This window comes from Megalobrama amblycephala, linkage group LG1 (assembly GCF_018812025.1).
Source record: "Megalobrama amblycephala isolate DHTTF-2021 linkage group LG1, ASM1881202v1, whole genome shotgun sequence".
Lineage (NCBI taxonomy): Eukaryota > Metazoa > Chordata > Actinopteri > Cypriniformes > Xenocyprididae > Megalobrama > Megalobrama amblycephala.
The window spans coordinates 9,734,207-9,759,621 of NC_063044.1; the positions used below are offsets into that span (position 1 = coordinate 9,734,207).

Consider the following 25,415-nt stretch of genomic DNA (forward strand, 5'->3'; position numbering starts at 1 on the left):
GCTCCTTTGAAAACTAGGAAGAATAAAGTCAAGACTCAGCCCTGGTTGAACAGCAATAGCAATACTCTTAGGCAAGAGTGCAGGAGGGCTGACCATTAATGGCTCAAAGATAAGTTACAAGTCTCGTATAAATCTTTGAGAGATTGTTTGATGAAGTTTCTAAAAGTAGTTAATTGTCATAATTCAAAAATACTCTTTTCTACTATTACAGTACTTCAACCAGTTGTCCCTCCTTCAATTTCTTTTTCTGTGGACACGTGATTGTTGGAATTAGCTCTCGGATTTTATGTTAGTAATGATCCTGCTACTTTTGTTGCTCCTTTGAAAAAATTGAGTTTTGTTCCTGTGTCTCTGTCACAACTTCAAGACATAGTTGCACAAATGAAGCCTACTTATTTCTCATGTGATGTTATCTCATCTGCTTTAGTTAGGAGGTGGTGGACTCAGTTAGTCCAAGCGTGTTATCAATTGTCAGTAGTTATGAATCTTGATGCCATGACATGAATAACTTTTGTCCTATTTCAAAATGATCTTTTATTTCAAAGATATTAGAGAAAATTGTATTTGTACAATTGAATGTTAGAAATAATATCTCGATAGATTTCAATCAGGCTTCAGAGCTGGTCATAGCACAGAGTCTGCTCTATTGAGGGTTTCAAATGATATTTTAATAGATGTAGATTCATGTAGTCTTGTTGTTCTACTGTTAGATCTCAGTCCTGCTTTCAATACAGTCGATCATGTTAAGATTATTGATATGCACAGTATAAGGCAAGGCAAGGCAAGGCAAGGCAATTTTATTTGTATAGCACATTTCATACACAATGGTAATTCAAAGTGCTTTACATAAAAAAGAATAATAAAAATAGAATATAAGGAATAGAAATAACAGTAAAAACAGAGAAGTTTGCTTTCTGGATGGAAGAGCTAGGAAGTCTCAGGGAGTTTGTTGTTGTTGTTGTTGTTGTTTTTGTTGTCGTCCATCAGAGTTGGATCTAAACGGATCTATCCATCAGAGCGGATCAGAATGGATCTTCCTCACACAACAGGACTGCTACCTGTTAAGGCACTTCAAACTGATAAACACAGTTTCAATCTCCCCTTTTGCCAAGACACCTCAAACTGCACCACACAGCCCTAATCCCCCTTCCGGAGATATCTTACCTATGCAATGCAGTTCAAATTTCCCCTTTGGAAATTTCCCCCTTTGGAAAATGTCCTGACTGTAATCCAGAGATATCTTAACCATGCACTACAGCTTAAATTTCCCCATGGTTTGTCCCCTTATCCAAATTTACCAAATTTTAACCTAATCACTTTCTTCCTAATTCTCCCAGCTCTTTCAACCAGACAGCAGTATTTAAAATGCATTAAAAGTTAGAATAACAAGATGATACATAAAAGATATAAAATACATTAAAAATGAAATAAAAACAGGAAAAGGAATTAAAAGAATAAAAAGATAATACGTATAAAATAAAGTGCAAACAGTTCGGACATAGCACAGTGCTCAATCAGCAAATGCATAGATAAAAAGATGTGTTTTGAGTCTGGATTTGAATGTGGCTACTGTTGGAGCACACCTGATCTCTTCTGGAAGCTGGTTCCAGCTGCGGCTGGCGTAACAGCTAAAAGCAGACTCTCCTTGCTTTGAGTGAACCCTTGGTATTTCTAAATGACTTGATCCTGATGATCTGAGTGATCTGTTAGGTTTATATTCTATGAGCATATCTGCAATGTATTGAGGTCCTAGACCATTGAGTGATTTATAAACAAGTAACAGTACTTTAAAATCAATTCTAAATGCAACTGGAAGCCAGTGCAAGGACCTGAGGACTGGTGTGATGTGTTCATGTTTTCGGGTTCTGCTCAGAATCCTGGCAGCCGTGTTTTGTACGAGCTGCAGCTGTCTTATGGTCTTTTTGGGAAGACCAGTGAGGAGCCCATTACAATAATCCACCCGGCTGGTGATGAAAGCATGAACAAGTTTCTCTAAGTCTTGACTGGAGACAAAGCATCTAATTCTTGCAATATTTTTGAGATGATAATATGCTGATTTAGTTATTGTCTTTACATGGCTACTGAAACTCAGATCTGACTCCAAATTCACACCAAGATTCCTGACTTGATTTTTAGTTGTTTGACCCCTAGAGTGAAGGTACATGTTCACTTTGAGAGCTTCATCTTTGTTTCCAAACGCAATGATTTCAGTTTTGTCTTTGTTTAACTGAAGGAAGTTTAGACACATCCAATTTTTAATTTCATCAATGCACTGGCACAAGGAGTCAATGGGGCTGTAGTCGTTAGGTGATAGGGCTAGGTAAATCTGGGTGTCATCTGCATAGCTGTGATATGCAATTTGGTTCTTTCTCATTATTTGGCTCAGTGGCAGCATATATAGGTTGAACAGGAGGGGTGCAAGAATTGAACCTTGAGGGTGATGTTCCATGGATGTCCACTCAGACTTATGGTCACCGATACTCACATAATAACCTCTCCCTTCTAAGTATGACCTGAACCATTTAAGGACCATCCCAGAAAGCCCAACCCAGTTTTCCAGCCTGTCAAGAAGAATGTTGTGATCGACAGTGTCAAACACAGCACTGAGGTCGAGTAGAACAAATTACCATCTGTATGCTGATGATTCCCAAATTTACTATAGGGGCTATAAAACATGGGGAGCTATCTTCTCGAGTCTTTGTTTAACTGTTTGGCTGATGTGAAGTGTTGGTTGGCAAACAACTTTCTCCAACTGAATGAAGACAAGTCAGAGTTTGTTGTCTGAGGATGAGATATGGATTCTAATAACAACCTATTATTGCTTCCTGGGGAAAAACCTTCCTTTGTGAAAAATCTTTATTTTTGACTGAGCTTAAATTTGATCATCAAATCTTAGATAAATAGCCAAGTTGATGTCCATCCTCTCTTTCAATGATTTGGAGAAGGTTGTTTGTGCCTTTGTGTCTTCTCGTTTGGATTATTGTAACTCTTTGTATCTGGTGTGAGTCAGGCCTCCCTCTCTCGTCTGGAGCTGGTTCAGAACTCTTTTAACTGGTACCAAAAAAAACCACCATATTACTCCTGTATTGATTTCATTACATTGATTATCAATTTGATCCAGAATCCAGAATAAAGTGTTGTTGTATGTTTACAAATCTCTCCATGGCTTGGCACCAGAGTATATTTCTGATTTAAATAGTTTACATAAACCTTTGAGATCTCTTCACTCCAATGAACAGTCTTGTCCGGCAGTTCCTCTAGGGTCATTTCAGTGGGTGTTAAAAATGTATTTATTTTCCTTAGCTTTTAATAATGTGCTGTAAACTGTATGTATGTTTATTTTTTGCTATTTTCATGTACAGCACTTTGGCATATTTAATCTAAATGTGTATATCAGAGGTAAAACAGAACTTAAAATCATTGTTTTACTTTATTACTTTGCTTACGCACTGTTAAGAGTGTGCGTATGGTACGCACATATTTATGCCTAATTTATTTTTTATAAATCCTGATATATGTGTGGAAAATGTGTACCCACATTTTAATGCCTTTTTTGTGCGTACACAACGGTAATTCATCCGGCTCCAGAGGTGTAAACAGGTCTCTGTCTCCCTCGTCTACTAATGATGCGAGGGGTGGTAAGCATAAATTGAATTGCAATGTAATCAGTTATTCTTTCATTGGTCCTCTCTCGTTTTTGCATGTGCTCATAATTTCTTTGTATGAGAGCCTGGCCTAAAATTATGTCACACAATTAAACACAAATAAAACAATTGACTCCAAGCACAACTACGCAATATGCTTACAAAATCTTTAAGACATTTTTAATATTTGAATAAAAGGTGAATATTAGGGCTGTGAATCTTGGGGTAGACAGCAAATCGATTCGATTCAGGATTCACAGATGTTCGATTTGTTCTCGAATGATTTTTATAAAATTCAGAACGATTCTATTCGAGATGATTCACATTAAAATTTGATGCAATGCGATTCAATTAATTTGATTAGATTCTGCATTTTTATATGCATTGATTAGGGTTATTGAATTAAAAAAAAATTATATTTAAACAAGTTATGAAGTCAAATATCGAGCTTCCACCAGACAGCCTTCCTTATTCAAGTTATGAAGGTGTAAACTGGCATCGTGTCAATTACACTTTTTCCATAAGTTGAATAGAGAAGACATAGAACGTAGCATAAGCTTTGAGAACTGCAAGAGTTTTACATTTTTAACATTTAAGAGGCTGTTGTGTCAACCTTGATTTATTGCAATATTGAGCTGTTAAATTTTATTTAGATTTTAGAAAATAAACATGATTTCCATTAATCAATTTTTTTTTTCTTATTTTCACTGGCATTTCTGGACTAGTGTCGAGGACTAGTGCATCTTTGAGCCTAAATTCAGCATGAGTAAAATACTTCAGTACAGTTAAAATCAGATACTCCAAGACTTTTTCTCAAGTTTCTTAGAAATGGTATCTTGTAATGGAGTAATTTTCACTGTAAAGTATGTGTACTTTTATTCAAGTATTGTTTTCAGGTACTCTTTACACCTCTGCTTCCACAGTAACAACTTCTAAAAGTTCAGTTCAGTTCTCTTTCAAGTGAATCCTCGTGTGGCTCTTAAGGTTACCTTTATATATGAAACTCTTTCCACACTGATCACATGTAAAAGGCTTCTCTCCAGTGTGAATATTCATGTGTTCCCTAAGGCTTCGTTCCCGTGTGAAGCCATTCCCACACAGACTGCAGATGAAAGGTTTCTCTCCAGTGTGAGTTCTCATGTGGTCCTTAAGGCTTCCTTTTTGACTGAAACCCTTTCCACACTGTTGACAGGTGTAAGGCTTTTCTCCAGAGTGAATTCTCTTGTGGACTATAAGGTTTCCTTTTTGACTGAAACTCTGTCCACATTGTTGGCAGGTGAATGGGCTCTCTCCAGTGTGAATTCTCATGTGGACTGTAAGGTTTCCTTTCACACTGAAACTCTGTCCACACTCTTGGCACGTGTAAGGCTTTTCTCCAGTGTGAATTCTCATATGGATTTCAAGTTTTCCTTTCACACTGAAACTCTGTCCACACTCTTGGCAGGTATGAGGCTTTTCTCCAGTGTGAATTCTCATGTGGATTGCAAGGCTTCCCTTTTGACTGAAACTCTTTCCACATTGTCGGCAGATATATGGCTTTTCTCTAGTATGGATTCTCATGTGGACTTTAAGGTTTTCTTCACATGTGAAACTCTTTCCACACTGTTGGCAGGTGAAAGGTTTCTCTCTAGTGTGATTTCTCATGTGGACTATAAGGTTTCCTTTTTGACTGAAACTCTGTCCACATTGCTGGCAGGTGAATGGGTTCTCTCCAGTGTGAATTCTCATGTGGTCTTTAAGGCTTCCTTTCACACTGAAACTCTGTCCACATTGCTGGCAGGTGAATGGGTTCTCTCCAGTGTGAATTCTCATGTGGTCTTTAAGGCTTCCTTTCACACTGAAACTCTGTCCACACTCTTGGCAGGTGTAAGGCTTTTCTCCAGTGTGAACTCTCATGTGGATTTTAAGTTTTGCTTTTTTACTGAAACTCTTTCCACACTCTTGACAGGTGTGAGGCTTCTCTCCAGTGTGAATTTTCATGTGGGCTTTAAGGTTTCCCTTTTGACTGAAACTCTTTCCACATTGTCGGCAGATATATGGCTTTTCTCCAGTGTGAACTCTCATGTGGACTTTAAGGTTTTCTTCACGTGTGAAACTCTTTCCACACTGTTGGCAGCTGTAAGGTTTCTCTCCAGTGTGAATTCTCATGTGGACTTTAAGATTTTCATTTCTAATGAAACTCTTTCCACATTGTTTGCAGGTGAAAGGCTTTTCTCTAGTATGGATTCTCATGTGGATTTTAAGGCTTCCTTTATGTCTGAAACTCTTTCCACATTGTTGGCAGGTGAAAGGTTTCTCTCCAGTGTGAATTCTCATGTGGTCTTTAAGGCTTCCTTCACGTGTGAAACTCTGTCCACATTGCTGGCAGGTGAAATGCTTCTCTCCAGTGTGAATTCTCATATGGACTTTAAGGTGTTTTTTGTGTGTGAAACTCTTAGTTCCTGTCTTTTGAACTCCTTTTTGTGAGGAAACCTGTGTTGATCTTTCTCCAATCATGAAATCATGATGTTCATCGTAATGTTCTTTCTCTTCTTCCCTTTCATTAAGTTCATGACTCGCTTCTTTCAGTGACATTAGGTCTAGGACAAAAATAGACATAAAACAATTTAGACAGTTAAAGCATCAAAACCAACAACATGTTCTATACCCTATCCTATCCTATCCTATCCAATCCTATGGATCAGGGATGGGCAGGTTTGGTACTGGAGGACCACTGTCTTTCCTCCCTAATCAAATACACCTGCCTGTAATTTTCAAGCAATTACTTCCTGAAGACTTAAGGCCGATTTATATTTCTGCATCACGTGTACGCTGTAGGCACGGCATAGGCTGCGAGTACCACGCGTAGCCTGATGTGCAACATCTCTGCAGTCTGCGTAGAATTGACGTGTTGTTACATTATAGCACAATCGCTGTGATTGGTCTGTTAGAATCCCTCCCTCGGGTCAAAAGATTGGTGTGGAGCAATCTGAGAAGAGCGAGTGTGTGGCAAGGGGGGCGTGGTTCTGTAGCGGGAGAGAGAGGCAGGAGACGAGCGGTGCGTAAGTAGGTCAAGTGCAAATGTTAAACACCTGTGTCTCATTGCAGTAAATGACATAGGGAGACCAGATAAAGCCACCAGGAAAAAGGAAGTGGCTGAGAGAGAAGCTGTGCATCCTCTGGAGGTCGCATACGTCATTGAGGCTGTATCATTTCAGAAAAGTAAGTAGGACTCTCCGAACGTGACCTTGGAATGCGTCCTTCTTTCGCAGGAATTTGGAGGATGCATGAGGTGTATCCTTCGCTGCTGCAGATAGCCCACAATTCTTTGTGTCGCTGTTAACAGCCATCATTTATTTGAAAAAATAAATAAATGGTGGGGTCAGCAAATGTACATACACTGCGTTCCAAGTTATTATGCAAGTGACATATCAGTAAGATTTCAGTACAATAAACATTCAGATTTTAGTTTTTCTAAGAAAATGTTTGTTTGTTTATTTATCCATGTCTTTTTAGATAACTGGTATCAATCTCAGACAAAATAATTTGCCAGGTCTATGGAAACCCTACTTAGAGGTTGTTCCACATTATTAAGCAAGTCACAGTTCTCATGCAATATGGGGAGGAAGAAAGATCTTTCTGAAGATGAAAAGCATGAAATGGTCAATGTTGTGCAAAAGGCATGAAAACAACTAATATTTGAGAAACTGAATGGAGATTATCGAATTATCATAAGATTTGTGAGTGATTTAGAGCACAGCAGAACTCGGTCAGATAAAGGCTTATCAATGAAAGTTCCTGTCAAAAAAATTAATTGTATTAAAAGGGCAGCTATAAAAAAAGCCAGTGTTGAGCAGGTATTTGAAGCGGCTGGTGTCTCTGGAGTCTCAAGAAGCTCTTCATACAGGCTGACAGTTGCACTAAAAGTTAAGTTACACTAAACCATGTCAAATTATCCATTACTCCTATTTTTTATGTAATTTAATTACAGTTACTTCTGATGTAATTAAACTAAATACTGTGTTTAGAACATATATAATACAATAGTGGATTTAACATCAAAATTATAGCTGTTAATAGATTAAATTTTAATCACAATTAATCACGATTAATCTCACACTTATCGTGAAATTAAGCATACATCAGATTGAAGTGTGATTCTCACAAAACTGTATTTTTCAGCTTTTTAAGGTAAATTTAGGTGTCTTTTCAAAAAGAGGACACTTGCAGACTCCAAAAGGACAGTTGGGTAAAGTTGGTTTTATATTCGCACATTCGGACTTCTGATAAATTCAGACTTTCCAATAAATGTGCAATAAATTAATGTTTGCGAATTTTAAGCAGCGACATGATATTGACAACCAACGATTGTCAACTTACAACATTTTTCAGTCGATCAAAATAGGCAAGTATTGTTTTAATGGCATATTTACTTGTGAATGTCCACTGAATGTCCAATGTAGTGTGATTAACAAGGCTATTGAATACGGATGTCCGAATGTGCGAATATAAAACCAACTTTACCCAAGTCAAAAGGACACCAAATAACCAAATGCTATGAGTCCAAATAATTCATACATTAATGTACACTAAAGCACCCACACAAAAAAACACAGCAAAACTCGATTGAGAATTCACAGAGTATAGTGTGGCAACAGAAAAGAGCTTGTTTACATTTTAGACCAGTCCAGTTACGATACTGAACAGAACCACATGGAGATAACAAAAACCCTAAACCAGCCGCCTTGACCTGCATATATACTGAAGTACACAGCACAAATCCAAATATTATCCTGAATGTGTGTGAAAACAACGTGAATGTACTGAAATGTGATGCAGAAATACAACATGTGATCAGTGCATCAAGAGAGAGATGATTCAAATGATTTCAAATGATATTTGATCATTATTTTTAATAATGATCAAATGACTGAGTTCAGCTGTGAGAATAAAACCAACCTGTTTGTTCATCAGTTTCTTCATGTTTCACACTGAATGTTTCTTCAATCTTCATTTCTTCAGTCTCTTCCTCTTTAATAAACACGTCTTCAGTCTCATCTTTAATAATTATCTTAATATCTTCACTTTCCTCTTTAATAAACGCCATCTTTAAGAAGAGAATAATTAAAGTTATGTCTTCAATGACCTGTTTAGACAACAAAAAACACTCAAAACTAACGCTGCAAATTAATAAACTTCATATTTAGATATTTATGATCTACATTTTAGTATTTAATGAATTATAGATTATATCTAAATGATTACACTTGATTACATCATGAAAACATGATTAGTTAGTTTGTTAGTGTTTGTTGTTCTCGTTCATGTTCACTGTTTGAGCAGCACGTGTCGTGATTCACTGAATCATTTCTCAAAGTGTTTGATTCAATTGACTCGGAGTTGAAAAGTTCAGTTTCTCCATCATGACTCGCCACTGAACTCGTGTTCATGATAAACTGATTTATGATTTATATAGAGAGAGAAATGAGACGCAGGTTTACTGTTTCTCATCAGTGGATGAGTTTTACTCACAAATATCCTTCAATACAGTTAGATAAACAATTACAATGTCACATTAGGTAGTAAATAAACTATTTTAACATCGCTGGTAAAACTATTAAACCTACAAAACTGTTTCTGTCGATTAAAACAGCTTAAATTCTTAAAACAAACCTTTATTCAGCGGAATCACAGCAGATGCAGGAGCGCGGCGCAGTCTTATGACGTCATGTCGTCATTCCAAAATAAAAGTCATGCATTGTCTAAAATCACAGAATTGCTTAGAAATCCAACTATTTTACCAGATAATTTTTATATATTAAAACTAAAACAGTGACAAATATGGTACAAACAAAGTTTAAAAGGTTGTATGAGTTAATTCATGTGTCCAAATTGAAACACATTAAAAGTCAGTGTTTACCAGTGTGTATATACTGGTATATATATACAGGGTGTGATTTGTGAAAAAAACAGAAGGGATGTTTTGAAAAGTTTTTTTTTTTTTTGAAAATTTGTTATAAACCACAGTGGAGCTATATAGGTATTTTTTGGCAGCTGTTACAGAAACATTTTTACAAAAAATCTTCTGATTTAACCTTGAGGGATTTTTCTTATGACAAACTGTACAGGTTCCTTCACCTACCAACAGACGAGGAATACAGAAGAATGTGGCTGAAAAACCTAAACTTGAAGAGACCACCCAAAACACTGTACATGTGCTCATTTCATTTCGTCGACAAAAATCTAACAGAGGAAAACCCACATCCTACTTTCTGGTTGGGCTATGAAAGACCACCTGAAAATAATAAAGTGATAATGTCGCTAATCCCCTAATAATTGTGAACTGTATTTGTACTCTCAGATGAGCTTGACTAGATGGATTGGGATGAGGAGCCGTGCTCTGTGATGCCCAAACACAGTGGTCAGACCCAGAGATAGAGGACCACACCTATTCAAGAGGGCCTTCCATCACCTGCAGAATGAGTGCTCCACCATCGCCAGCATTATCAGATAGTATTTTGAAGAGTGATGCAGACTCTCTCTGGATTCCACTCATTGAGTTTAAAACCCTTGTATCCCGCCTGCAAGTATTTGCCCCTACTTCAACATTCATGTCGGCTGTGGACCAACTAAGGCAAAACTTTGTCACGGCTGATTTAGCACGACAATTTAAAACATCAGGTCAGGTCAGCAAGACTGCTGGAATCTGGACAGACATAATGTCTGAACACACCAAGGATCTTGTTATGTGGTTGCATGATATGTGGTCGTGAAACAATCAAAGCGATGTTGCCACAAGCATTTAAAGGACACTATTCAAACTCAACACTGTGAAATATTTAGTGGCAGTTTCTCCCTCTGGAGTAAACATGTTTATTTCAGATGCGTACGGTGGCAAATGCAGCGATAGGTACATAAAGGTCCTGGGATACTTCAAATGAAATCGAAGAACGAACTGATGTGACGTCATTTCGAACAAAATCAGGCCAAAACGTGTTCTTTTTGGAAGTTCGAAACGGCTTGCCAAAGCGAACTTCATAGCCAGCGATGACATTTCCTCTCTCAAGATCCATTAATGTACTAAAAACATATTTAAATCAGTTCATGTGAGTACAGTGGTTCAATATTAATATTATAAAGCGATGAGAATATTTTTGGAGCGCCAAAAGAAACAAAATAACGACTTATTTAGTGATGGCCGATTTCAAAACACTGCTTCAGGAAATGTCATTGCTGCTTATGAATGCCTCACAGAGCCATTGGATTTCAACTAAAATATCTTAATTTGTGTTCCGAAGATTAACAAAGGTCTTACGGGTGTGAAACAACATGAGGGTGAGTAATAAATGACAGAATTTTCATTTTTGGGTGAACTAACCCTTTAAAGGTCAATAAGATCTGCACTCGGTTGGTCAATGAAACATAAATTATCAAGTTATAAATTTTGTTTTGATCATTACTAATTTACATATCAGCCTCCCATTTCTGCACAAACCACCGCCGCATGCCTATTTATCTAAATGTACAGTAAATAGACTTAACATTCCACTGTTTCAGCAGATTCTTCTCAGAGTTATAAAAAGATTACACAGGGATTGGGGATCTGAATTTTAAAGAGCATAACTCACGAGCACAAGAGGAATATTGGCTCTGCACTCAAGCTTAAGCTCTGTTCACACCGCCAGCGACTTTTTCGCTGCATGTCACTAGTCTCTGTACTGTGAAGTCGCTTGTGGGCGTTCCTAGTGCTGTCGCTCTAATGTCATTGGTAAAAATAAGAAATCATTCTAATTTGACTAGGAATTAGGTTTAAAATAATTAAAAGTATCATTCTGCTGTTGTAGAGTCGATCGTTAATCATTAACTAGATTAACGATCGATCTATCAACAAATTAAACTCACTCATAGTCAAAAAAATACTAAAATGTAATGCGAATTTGATGAATAATCAATTAACAACACAAAATGTATGAATCAAACTCACAAGACTTCCGACAGTTTTTTTTTTCCATGTATAATTTTATTATATGTATGTACAGTCAAATCATATAAAACAGTGAAATCGCTCCGGAACTATTCCTGTCTGTCTTGCCTGCACTCGAGACGGTGACGTGAGCTCCAGAGAGCCTTCACTACTATTGTTTGTCATTCGCTAAATTCGCTCCTGATTTGCATAAAGTTGAAATTTCCTTACTTTTGTTGCGTGTACTTTTTGTTGTCGCTGGACACGCCTACAACAGAAATGTTGGTGGGAAATTTATACTTGTAAACATGAAATTAAACTGCCAGTAGATGGTGGCATGTGACTGTCTTAATGAGTGAGCCATTGAGTTATTTATTCAAATGATTCATTCAAAAGGCTGAATCAAGAATGACATTCTGTCGCCAACGGTCACTGTCGCTTTGTCACTGTGTGTCGCTGGCGGTTTGAACAGGGCTTTATACCAAAGAATATACACTAACAAGAAGCAACAATAGAACGTTCCATTGCAACACCAGTATGGAATTTCATTTGTTCCAAAAATAATGAACATAACTTTTAAAAAAAACTAATAAAAATATAAATTGAAACTGAATAAAATGTCTTTGAAACTTAAAAAGATAAATCGCAAGAAAAATGTTTGACTTTAGTTGCGTCCCAAATGACGCACTATACACTATGCACTTACGCACTATGCACTTGTACACTATGCACTCAGCCGTCTAGTGTATGAATTTAGTATCGTCCCAAATGGAACACTTAACGTTTTTTTACTAACCGGAAATTCAAACCTCTCAGTCGACAGCAAATGACGTTAAACGGATGTAATAACAAAACCAATAATACAAAACTAAATCAACTTATTTTTATTATTTATATTAGTAGTAGTACCTGTCATAAACAAGAGAGCACCAGTCACCTTTAGGAGGCGGCGTAATCGTCGCCATAGGAGAATGTTATTTGCTCGAATCAATCTCAACACAGTACGTTAAGGTTGCGGTGGCTGCTGGAAATGTAAACATGAGCATAGTGCCCCACAGAGGCAAAATGTAGTAATAGCCTTAATTTAATGTTATTGAATTGATTTCCCACTTCTTTTTTGATGTTGAGCAAATATGAGACGGCAATTTACATTTGCAAGGCAGCATATTAAATTAAATGTTTAAAATAATGCAAGAAAAACATTGTAAACACCATTTTTATTCCTTATGTAAAAAATATGTATTCCTGCAAACAAACCAAATAACTAAATAACTTAAACATTAGTAATAAATAACATTATTAATAAAAATTTATATTAAAAATATTCTTTGCCATTCAATTTTAGAATGAGAGACCAAACCTCTACTGCCAGCTGAACAACACTGTGCCCATTCTGACAGTATATTTTGATGGCATTAGTGATCTTCGCCCTGACTTTCGCCTGTCTAGACGGTCATTCAATTGTTTAATAACAGCCCTTGGCGAGGAGTGTGACCATGGCTGGGGTCCGGTGGTGGAGACACTTATGTTCCTGTTTTGGTTGGCAAGTGCCACATCATATCGTATCTCTCTGGCCTCTCTCTCTCTCTCTTCTTTCCTCCCTCTCCATCAACTCTCTCCATCCTTTCATCTCTCTCCTGCATTTCTCGGAGGAGCTCAATTAGAGAATCATTTTTGGCCTCCACCCTCCTCCTTTTTGGAGTGATTCTCTCTTCACTCCTTTCAGGAGTCACCACAGAAGGAGGTGAAAACACTGCTGCATCCTGGGAGGATGAGGCAATGAGTACAGGTCGGAGTCACAGACGGCCTGCCCCCAAATGCCTCATCCATCAAAGTATACCACTTCCAGGATGCAGCAGTGTGTTCACCATCCTCAGTGCTGACTCCTGTTCTGGGGCACTTGAGGTCCTGCATAAACAAATGGACAGTTCACAACATAACTTTAATACTTCACAAAAACTTTATTTTTAATGACTAATCACTGCTTTTAGCGTTTGTTATTATAATTAAATGTAGTTTAATAATAACATGTCTGTAATTTCATCTAAACCACTAGTCTCAAACTCAGTTATTGGTACAAAGTTCTGCACAGTTTTGCTCCAACCCTAATTAAACACACCTTATGTTTGGGTTCAGTAATTTCACATTTATGGCAATGAATATGCCCTTTTCATTAACATTAAAGCGAAATAACTGGACAAACATGCAAGTCTAATAAAAATGTTAATTTTTTTTTTTCCAAGAAAAATAGTCAGGACTTGGAGGCTTTTACATATGAAGTGCTATACTGCTACACACGCATATAAAATATATATCATTCAGTCAAAACAACATTTATTCAGACACCTTAAACATTTAATTCATTATTACAGTTTATTGACTATAATAAAAAAAAAAGATTTCAGAGTTACTGTCAGATGACACTTAAAACAATCAGGTCAACTGAATAATTTTTGGTTTTTAATCAATTTTACTGGTAGTCCACTGTATGAAGAATTGTTGGGTATAATATGTCACAGTTTATTTTGCTATCCTCACTTACATAAATGAACTACACCTGCACCACTAGTAAAAATATATCAATATCTTTTTGGTTTGACTGTAATAATAATTATATATATATATATATATATATATTTTATTACAGTATAATAACAACATGTGCTGAAGAATCATGCTCTTACCTTATACTTTTGCTTCAGGTTTTCCCACTTTTTCTTTGCCCAGGATGGGGTAACACCCTCCAGCCCATACTGGGAGATAAACACAATTTTACTCTTACTCAACATTACTCTTAAAGTTATCTAATATTTTGTGGTTACTTACTCGACTGTTGAGTGTCTCCATCCAAAAGCCTATAAATCTTAAATGCTTTTGTGTTGGCCTAGAACCCAACACACTGGTCTGACTCCCTTATGTCTGCCAGGTTCAGCCAAAGGTGGCGGTCCTGGACCACCAAGGTGGACATCACCTGACCAATCGAACGCGCCGTAACCTTAGTTGCCCGAAGGGCAAGGTCGGCGGCTGTGCTGGCCTCCTGAAGGGCCGCTTGGTCAGCACCTGCCTCGTGCAAGCCTTTGAGCACCTTAGCCTGATAGACTTGTAAGGTGGCCATGGCGTGCAAGGCGGAAGCGGCCTGACCCGCAGCTCTGTAAGCCTTGACCACAAGCATGGACGAGAACTTACAGGCCTTGGACGGGAGCTTGGGGTCACCGTGCCACATGGAAGCGCTCGGAGGACACAATAGCATCGCAACCGAACACTCCACAGGGGGTACCTCAGCATACCCTCACGGTATTCAATTATATAAGAAATAAAGATTGAAAATATAGACCAACTTCAGTATTGTCCTTTTAATAACAACTTTTTTGGAAGGCTGGCGGAGAGAGTTCTGGGCGTACTCGGCCCAACCCAGATACTGGTTCCAGGAGTTCTGGTGGCCATGACAGAAGGTACGCAGGAAGTGGCCAATCTCCTGGATCTTCCGTTCCGTCTGCCCGTTCATCTGAGGATGGTAGCCGGATGACAGACTGACGGTCACACCCAGGAGCGACAAGAAGGCCTTCCAAACACGGGAGATGAATTGGGGCCCTCGGTCTGATACGATGTCTTCGGGGATTCCATAATATTGGAAGATGTGGTTGAACATGAGTTCTGCTGTAGTTAAGGCGGTAGGTAGACCCTTCAGGGGAATGAGACGGCAGGCCTTGGAGAATTGGTCTACTACCACGAGGACACAGGTGTGACCATCCGATGCAGGGAGATCCGTGATAAAGTCTACCCCCAGGTGTGACCATGGTCGCTCAGGAACGGGCAGCGGAGTGAGCTTGCCGGCTGGCAGATGACGAGGGCTCTTGGAGATGGCGCACTCCCTGCAGTCCTGCACGTACCTTCTGACATCCCTGGCCATGTTGGGCCACCAGAAGCGCTCCCTAAGTAGCGAGAGGGTCTCATTGACCCCCGGGTGACCAGTGCCAAGTGATGAGTGTGCAGAGTGTACAAGTGGAGTGCGACGTGTCCGGGTGACGTACTGAAGGCCCTGGGGACAAGGCCCTCCTACACTCCCGGCGGAGTGTAGGAGGAGGCATTGGAATCAAATCTGGAGAGGAACATGGCCCAGCGGGCTTGACGAGGGTTGAGTCTTTTGGCAGCTTTAAGGTATTCCAAGTTTTTATGGTCGGTGAGTACTTGAAAGGGATGATTGGCTCCCTCCAACCAATGCCTCCATTCCTCCAGAGCAAGCTTGACGGCCAGGAGCTCACGGTCACCGATGTCGTAATTGACCTCAGCCGGGTTGAGTTACCGGGAGAAGAAGGCGCATGGATGGAGTCTACTTGGATTCCCCTGCTGCTGTGAGAGTACCGCTCCCACTCCTGTGGTGGAAGCGTCCACCTCGATGACAAAGGGCAGGTCAGGGTCCGGGTGGACGAGGAGGGGAGCGGTGGTGAAGGCTTTCTTGAGGGCTTCGAAGGCGTTGGTGGCATCTTCGGACCAGGACAGAGACTTGGGCTGGTGACGGAGGAGGTTGGTTAGTGGATGAACGATGGAACTGTAGTTTTTGATGAAGCGACGGTAGAAATTGGCGAAACCCAGGAAGCGTTGGAGTTCTTTGATGGTTGTGGGAGTAGGCCAGGACCTGATGGCTTCTGCCTTCCCCTCGTCCATCCGGATGCCACTGTGATCAATGAAGTATCCCAGAAAGTGAACTGAGGGTTGGTGAAAGGAGCACTTTTCTGCCTTGAGGAATAGATGGTATTGCCGTAAGCGTTGGAGGACCTCCGCAACGTGGTGGCGATGTTTGGCCAGGCTCCGGGCGTATATCAAGATGTCATCTATGTACACTAGTACAAACTTGTGGAGAAACTCCCGGAGCACCTCATGAATGAAATCCTGGAATACGGAGGGGGCGTTGACAAGTCCATAGGGCATGACCAAGTATTCATAACGACCGGTGGGCGTGACGAAGGCGGTCTTCCACTCGTCCCCCTCGCGTATCTGGATGAGGTTATACACGCTGCGGAGGTCCAGCTTAGTGAACACAGTGGCACCACGGAGATGTTCCAGGGCCGCTGGGACGAGGGGAAGTGGATACCGGAATTTTACTGTTATCTTGTTTAAGGATTGATAGTCTATGCAGGGCCGCAAGCCTCCGTCCTTTTTTGCCACAAAGAAGAAACTTGAGGCAGCAGGGGAAGTAGACGGGCGTATATATCCTTGGTTAAGGGCCTCTTCGATGTATTCTTCCATGGCCTTCTCCTCCGGCACTGACAGGGGGTAAATCCTTCCCCTAGGCACTGGCTCACCCGGTAACAGATCTATGGCACAGTCCCATGGCCGGTGTGGAGGTAGCTTGGAGGCTCGTTGCGGGCAGAAGACGTCACTGAAGGGGGCGTAACAGGACGGAATGTTGGTGGAGCGTTTCTCGATGGGGCTTTCAATGGAAGTAGTACAGACGGAAATCTTCTTGGAACATGGAGACTTGGGAACTGGAAGCTCGGAGAAGCAACTGGAGAAACAGTGTTCACCCCACTTCAGAATCTCGCCCGTGCACCAGGAGATGGTGGGGCTGTGCTGTTCGAGCCACGGGCGCCCTAGAACCACGTCAGCGGTGGAATCCTCCAGAACCAGCGAATGGATGTCTCTGAAGGGGTCCCACACACTGTGAAGGGGTCTGTGAAGGTGGCTGAAGGGGTCCCACACAACGGCTGATCCTCTTCCGGCTCAGGGGTTTGCCCGTGATAGACTGGACTTGGTAGATGGTCGGAGAGGGCAAGGTTTTGAGCTTGAGTTGTCGACAGAGGGAGCCTGAGATGAAGTTTCCTGCTGACCCTGAATTGAGGAGCGCCACCACTGGAACAGATACATCAACAGCAGTAAGGTTTACAATAGTAGTGAGTGGTTTTATCTTCTTAATGGAGGGAATGATGGCACTCACCAAAGGTCGAGGAGGACGAATTGGGCATGCGGAGATTGCATGCCCCGGAGATCCACAGTATAGACATAGATTCAGGGTCAGCCTTCTTTGATGTTCAGAGAGCGATAAGCGAGAATTATCCACTTGCATGGGCTCGCTGGCTGGTTCTGGGGAGCTGACTGGTTCGGATCGGCGGGAAAAGATGGTGTGAAGTGGCTGGCCCTGGTGCTTTTCGAGACACGACTGCATACGAGTGCCTACGCGGATGGCGAGTTGGATGAAGGGTTCGAGGCCGATGGAATCCTCGTATGCAGCGAGATGCAACCGCACTCTGGGTTCCAACCCCTGACGAAATGAGGTGATGAGGGCTTGTTCATTCCATCCACTGCTAGCGGCCAGCGTCCGGAACTGCAAGGCATAATCAGTCACAGAGTTTGATCCTTGTTTTAAGTTATAGAGTTTCTCACCAATAGAAGAATCAGCCAAGGGAGTTCCAAAGACCTCGTGGAAGTGGGCGACAAATGAAGAGTATGACTTAACCACGGAGCCTTTCTGAGTCCAGAGAGAGTCAGCCCACTGGAGAGCCTTGCCTTGCAGTTGGGAGATTATGAAAGCTATTTTAGCCGTGTCGGTGGGGTAGAGATGCGGTTGCATCTCCAGGACCAACTCACATTGCAGGAGGAAACCGCTGCAATCCTCTGCTGATCCAGAGTAGGGCGCCGGTTTGGCCATGGGACTGGCGTGCAACATCGGTGGAGGAGTGGAAGAAGTGGAAGAAGTGGATGCGGAAGCGGCAGCAGGTGAGGGTAACGGTGACGGTGGTTGTGGGGTGAGTGCTCGGCGCAAAGCAACGAGCTCTTGAAATGGATCCTGTGAACTCATGCTGATATCCAGTTGGTATGGTCCGGTCTTCTGTTACAACAGAGACGGGTCGGAGGCAGATGTAAAAGCAAATACAATGTTTTATTGATATCAGCAGAGATAACGGTGAGTATATGGCAATGGCAGAAGCTTGGTATGTTGATAGAAGAATTGATACTGTCCTTTTGTTGATTGTAGGAAGAATATGGAGGAGCACGCTGGAGACTGAAGACTGGGAACACTCACACACAGTTGGAGAAGCACACGAGGAAGACTGGAGACATTGGAGACAGGTAAGTAGCAGATTGGAGTCCTTGAGGTAAGTACACATGGAGATGTGGTACAAACGAGACCGGACAGTGACTGTGTGTGAGTGTGGGGTTTTTAAGGTGGAGGTGATTGCTGAGTTGATGACGTGCAGGTGGCGACGATTAGTACTCTGGTGATTGTGTGCGTGGGTATTGGAGGGAGGTGGAACCTGACGTGTCTGTGACACTTGTCATTCAACTAATTGTTTTTATGTGGTATTCAACACGGAAAAGAGACAATGTTTTATAAACTTACCTTTATCTCTCTGAATTGGACTGGATGGTTGTCACGGAGATGAGAAAACATGTTAGACGTGTTCCCGTGTTTCGCTGCCACTTTCCGTCCACATGTCTTACACACAGGGAAACTTCTTCAACTAGCAATCCCTCTGCATTTTTTAGGAACCCAAAATATTTCCAAATCTCTGACTTCACTCTTTTAGAAGGGGGATAAATAGTAGGCAGCGTTCCTCCTTCCGCCATGCTTCCTCTCCATGCGGGTTCGGTTTACATCGGAGTGCGCACGCGCCCACACACACACACACACACACACCATTCTCCACATGGGGAATGGGATTGATTAGATCAGAGTGCGCATGCCTACACAGCATACGCGCAATGTACTTTTATCCGGTTGATGAAAATTAAACTAATGCGCGTTCTAAAAATCCAAATTTTGATCTATATTTTTTCGCAGTATTTTAAAGTGCCCACGGTAACAATATCATGCATATTCATTACCGCGATTTATCGCATTACCGAAAACCGGCACAAGTCTAGTCCTAGGACTGTGGTCCTACAACTGCAGCCTCCGGTATAGCAGGAACATAGCATTGGGATTGTTTTTGTTCAGACCAAAGCAAAAAGTTACCCATGTTTTTACCCTGCAAACGCGCAAAGCTGTAAATGTTAAATGTTGGATGAAGAAGATAATTCATTATAAAAATCTAAAAAGTAAAATGTGTTTTTTTAATTAACATACTCATTTATCAATAATAATTGTTTTAATTAATGTAAGTAATACTTTTGATTCATCTATTTTCTTAAAAATGGGTACTTTAAAGACTGAAATGTGAAGTGTATAATTTTATAAAGCTTTTTGTTTTTGTAAAAATTTGTATCTTAACTCTAAATCAGTTTTTACAATAGTTTAAATATTAAACTGTAAAATGACTGTAACCATAGACATTGCCCTACACTGCTCAAATGGTATTCATTTTATTTGTACAGACCTTAAAAAAGGTCTTAAAAAGTCTTAAATTTGAGCTTAAAAATCCTGCAGCTACCCCACAGCATACACAACTACATAAAAATGCATCTTTACTTAAATGGATATTTCACCCAAAAATGAAAATTCTGTTTTCAATTACTCACCCTCAAATTGTTCCAAACACATAAAACCATTGTTCATCTTTGGAACACAAATTAAGATATGCTTAATGAAATTCAATCGCTCCTTGACCCTGCATAGACAAAAAGGGTCCTATCACATTCAAAACACAGAAAGGTACCAAAAACATTGACAAAATAGTCTGTATGATGTCTGTAGTTCAACCATAATTTTTTATGTTTAAAAGAACAAAACTAACAACTCTATTCAACAATTCTTCTCCCACACTTTACCATCTTCCAGCATTATTGACAATACTACAACACCTGCTCATAAACAAGCAGCACCACACGCATACATCACACAACTCTTGACAATGGCCAAAGACATTACCTTGGGATAAAAAAAAAAAAATGTTAAAAAGTCATAATATTTTTTTTAAAGAACAAAATGTATTCTTATAGCTTCAAAAAATGACAATTGAACCACAGACATCACATGGACTATTTTGTTGATGTTTTTCATACATTTTGAGCCCTTGAACATGGTACAGCCCTTGCTATCCCTAAAGAGACAAAAATTGAATCAACTTCCATTGAATTAACTCTCTGGGAGACCTACATGGAATCTGTAACAAACAATGAATCTTACACTTCCACCAACCTTGCGACAAGAAACTACAATGGAAACCTCAGTTTAACTACAACACGACAAACCACCATCGAACCTTTGAAGACATCGATATTGCCTACAGCACCAATCAACATCAATCCTCATACCGTTTCACTAAACCACCAGTGGAAGGTACTGCAGTACACATCATGAAACTTTGCCCAAAGTGCCACACGCCTCAACAAAACTTGTCTCCAAAAGATCCGTATCACAGAACTTGCCAAACTTGTAAACTTGTAAGAAAAGGACCAAGTTATATGACAAAATGCGATGGCACCCTGACATTCACATTACGAAAACAACTAGCTCTTTCAGTCTCCAACTCACTCCTCTCTACATTCATTAAAACTGAATGCAATCTTAACCTAATGGATAGTCAAGAAATTGAGGAATTCCTCCTCACCAAAGGACCTTTAACACTTCAGTACACCTCTGAGAACCAGATCACCTCCCTTTCAAAAGTAAACGAAACAGATCAGCAACAAAAAACAGATGAAGACAGTGACAGTAATGAAGAACTTAGTGCTGAAGCCACTGACCATTCTCCTGTTCCCCCACCATCTGGGCCACAGTTCACAAAAAAACAGCAGAGTCCACAAAGACCACAAAAACAAGAAGGAACATCAGACTGTACAGCACTAAAACAACTTCATGAACTTTCAAACCCCGCTGTTGTCCCACCAGCTATTCCACAGCCAATAAAAAACAGCACACTCCCCAAAGACAACAGAAAAGACAAAAAACATCAGAGACAACAAGCCCCCAAAAACAAGCCAAGAAACAAACTACTCCACCATCAACACAAATACAAAACAAAACATCAAACGACCCAACAAAAAGCAAAATCGAAGAAACAAATGTTCAGACAGTTCTGAGGACTTTGACAACATTACTGAACTGTTGCTCTAGTAGTGAGCCTTTTAACGAAATTCAGCATATGGATCAGTTAGTCTATTTCTTTAGAAATGCATTGCATTACTTTTAAAGGACCAACACCACAAATGCTTTAAAAGAATGAAACATATACACCACACCAACACTCCCTTTTTTTTTTTTTTTTTTTTTTTTTTACAAACACATTGCCAAATGTCTTTAAAAAAATTCAACACTACAAGCATATAAAACAACTGAACTTATAAGCTAAAATCTGTTTCTTTACAAACATACTGTACTAAATTTATATAAATGTGTGAAATCAAACACTGTTTAAAAGATACAACTGCTACACTCTATTTCTTTACAAGTACATTGGTTGAAATTGTATTAAAAACGATATTGTATTTTTTTTTTTACTTTCACAGCTCTACTTTTTAATATATTTTTTTTCGAAATGCATAATATTTGAATTAACCTTCCAAAAATGTGAATACATTGTGCACTTGAGAAACGTTTAGAATCGTGCAACTACATTTTGAATTTTTCTACTGCATGTGCACAGTTATTGAACTTTTATGCAAATGCAATGCAAAACAACATTTCATTCTTTAACTTGTTTACAACTTAAAAAGAAAAAGTATACTTGATAGGTTACTGTTCAAATTAACCAATTCTAAAGTCATTTACAACTACACAGTAATACATGTAAGAGATGGCCCCGTGGTCAGAGGAAATAATTTAAATCAAGCTGGTCAGAGGTTTAGTGAATTTCCCAAAAAGGTGGTTTATTACCGTGAGGTGGTGGGAAAAGTTACAAGGTCAACAAAAACTGTACAAAACAAAACTGCAACAATGTGCAAAGAAAGGCTACACCAAATACTTTGGTCCAATTTGCACAGGGTCTCTCCTTGGCTTCAACAAACAAAACTATCCCCCTGAGCTCCATAGCTCCTTACTTATAAGGGTAGCTACCTCTTCAGGCTATACCACAAGAACAAACAGGGTCCATACACACAATTCATTATACACAAAAGAAAAAATAAATAAAAAAATAAATAATGAACATAACACATATACACAAATATCAATCAGTGTAAACCCATGAATACTTAAACACAATATAAAAATTAAAATGGGAAAGAAAAATAAATAATCCTACTGCTGCTATTCCCCTTCCCCCCAGACAAAACTACAAATGGTACAGTCCAGTTAGGGCATGCTAATGCTATAAAAAACATTTTGATCCACATGGTCTGTTTGATGGAGCAGCATTAGTCTGGAAGGCCAACAGCCAACACAAAAGGTTTGGAGAAAATTCTCACAAAAAATAAAAGGTAATTTCTAACTGGAATTAAACTGTGTTGTGACATTCTTTGAAAGAAAAAATAATAATAATAATAACTGAACAAAATGTTGGCCAAAAAAAATAAATAAATAAATTAAAAAAATAAAAAAATACCCAGCAACAACATAGTAAGATATTCATTTGAAACAGGCAAGCACAACACCGTAATGATTTAAAAGATGGTAAATGCCGGCTTAATCAAGTAATGGTGTGTGCATATGTATCAAGTCCATGTAATTTTCTATTTAATATTTCTATTTAATATTTCTATTTCTTAACAGTACACAATAGTTTATTATACCATACTTTTTTTTAATTTGCTTTTCAACTATTAAACTATAGAAATTTTTATTTAAAACCTAAAGTGCACAAATGTGTAACTTTGTTTTAAATATTTCCACTGAATGTGCACACATTGAACTTTTAGACAAATGCAATATTCAAAGACATTTCATTCTTTAAATTGTTTACACGTTACAAAGTATACTTGATAGGTTATTGTTCTATGTTAACGTTCAACTATTTACAAGTACACAATATATTTTCTTAAGTTTTCTATTTCTATTTTTTATAAATAGTTATATATAGAAACTTAACAGTACAAATATTTTCTTCATACCATACTTCAGACTATTTTTCTAACTTTTTAGTCTTTAAAATAAAGAGAATTTACAACTTTCTTTCGTCTTTACTATTAAAACAAACATTTTCCATTTCTTTAACTCTTTACTTAATGTTTTAACACTTTTTTTCCCCTTCTAAATTAAAGGCACCAAATTGTACTGTTATACTGTTTGTACAATAAAAAAACTGCACTTAAAACCAGTTTTTCTCTTTTTCAAATTATTTGCCTGTTACTAACACTAAACCGTACTTGACATAGTATTATTCAAGCTTAACCACTTTGTTGTGTTCATTTTATTGTTTTTATTGAATCTGTTTTCATAGAAAACTAATTAATATGAATATTTTAGGGACAAGTTGTTTTGGCACCTTTTTTTTGTTTTATTTATTTATTTATTTTTTACTTGTCTTAGTTTTTACAATTTGGAGAAAATTCTTTATATACAGTGTATAGACATTCATGACAACAGATTATGCCATTTGTATTTATAAACCTTACCATTTTCATATATTACATCTACAACTTTAATGAAGACCAAAATGGATTCGTATCTACTAAAATGCTTTGATATATTACAAAAAAAACCTTTTCTAAACTAGTCCTAGGTTTTAAACGCAAGATCAATAAAATTACTGCAGTACAATTATTTAGACTCTCTAGGTCAAACCACACACAAAACACCGGCTCTCTCGCTCTGTATGACGTGACAGACAACTAGTTGTCCAGTCCTGTTCCGTTCACGCAGTGCGAATATTCCGAGGATGCAGTTGTGAGTCCTGAAAATTTACAGGTGTGAGTTCGGTTATAGAATGCGGTTGTCACACCTGTAAATAACCGTACTGCGTGTGAACGCAACCGTATTAAGGACTCAAATACAGGACTGACAACCGTATTCTGCTGCTGTGTGAACGTGGCCAGTAATTTTTTGGGATTGACAACCGCATTTACGTACAGGTGTGAGTCTCGAAATGTCCTGTTCATACAGCAACTTACAGTAGCGTCTGGAACACTGTCTGTATGAGCAGAAGACAGCGTGCCTGCATCATTGTGGAATCCCAAACTACCCCTAGATAGTTGGTAATTTGACTCGGAACAGGACACTCTTTTTGGCATTGAGCCTCAGAACAGCTGGCAGTTCAACATCGAGATGTTGTTCTGTCACACATGAGGAAGCAAGTGTCAAGCCTGTATTCTCTTACTAGTAACCATGACAACAGTGATCAACGTAATATTAAAGATGGCGACATCCATAAAACTGAAAAGTATTATCACCTTTCACATGACAAGAGAATAACTGAACCTCGAGTTCATCCATCAAAACTTCATTAACCAACAGCATCATGTAACGCTACCCGGGGTGCGCGAGCTCTCAAGTGGCCAAGACCGCAAGTGTGGGTATTTGGACAAGGCATTTGAAGGTCGCGCCGACGCAACTGCACACGAGATGCGGGCGGAAAGTGAAGTATACCCGGGGCTTTAGGCTTCTGTTTCTTTAAGACCGGCACGCATCTAAATACAGACATGCATCCGATTTTCACAGATCCCTACTTAATGAAGTCAGGATTGTATTTGCGGCAAAATCTTGACTTTTGGGGCGGGTTGGCGCAACTTTGGTCTCCCCTTTTCCGCTATAAAAATTTCTCCATAACTTTTGCTACAGGCTACAGTTGACTGAGTGTCTTCTGCTTATTAGCGCTTGTTAAACAACTAACTGAGGCATTACTGCCACTAGTGGTGGGATGGTGTATTGTATTGTCTCATGGATAACAGTGGTCATTCTGGTGTCTTCAATTGATAACTTGTCTGGTCCCGCGGCCCTCGCGGCCCACAGGTGAAAAATGTAAAGTTTTTTTGCGGCCCTCCTGGTAGCGCTTGGGCCGCGGCCCTATGGTTAAGAA

General features: G+C 39.4%; 1 protein-coding gene and 1 pseudogene across 1 annotated transcript in view; one reads left to right on the forward strand and one right to left on the reverse strand.

The window, feature by feature from the left end:
* LOC125280859 (gastrula zinc finger protein XlCGF57.1-like) overlaps positions 1–25,415 on the forward strand; it is a 1,316,469-nt gene that overhangs the window by 1,141,863 nt on the left and 149,191 nt on the right. The gene's annotated exons all lie outside the window — the stretch shown is intronic.
* The window catches only part of LOC125242807, a 267,069-nt pseudogene that overhangs the window by 175,176 nt on the left and 66,478 nt on the right, over positions 1–25,415 (reverse strand).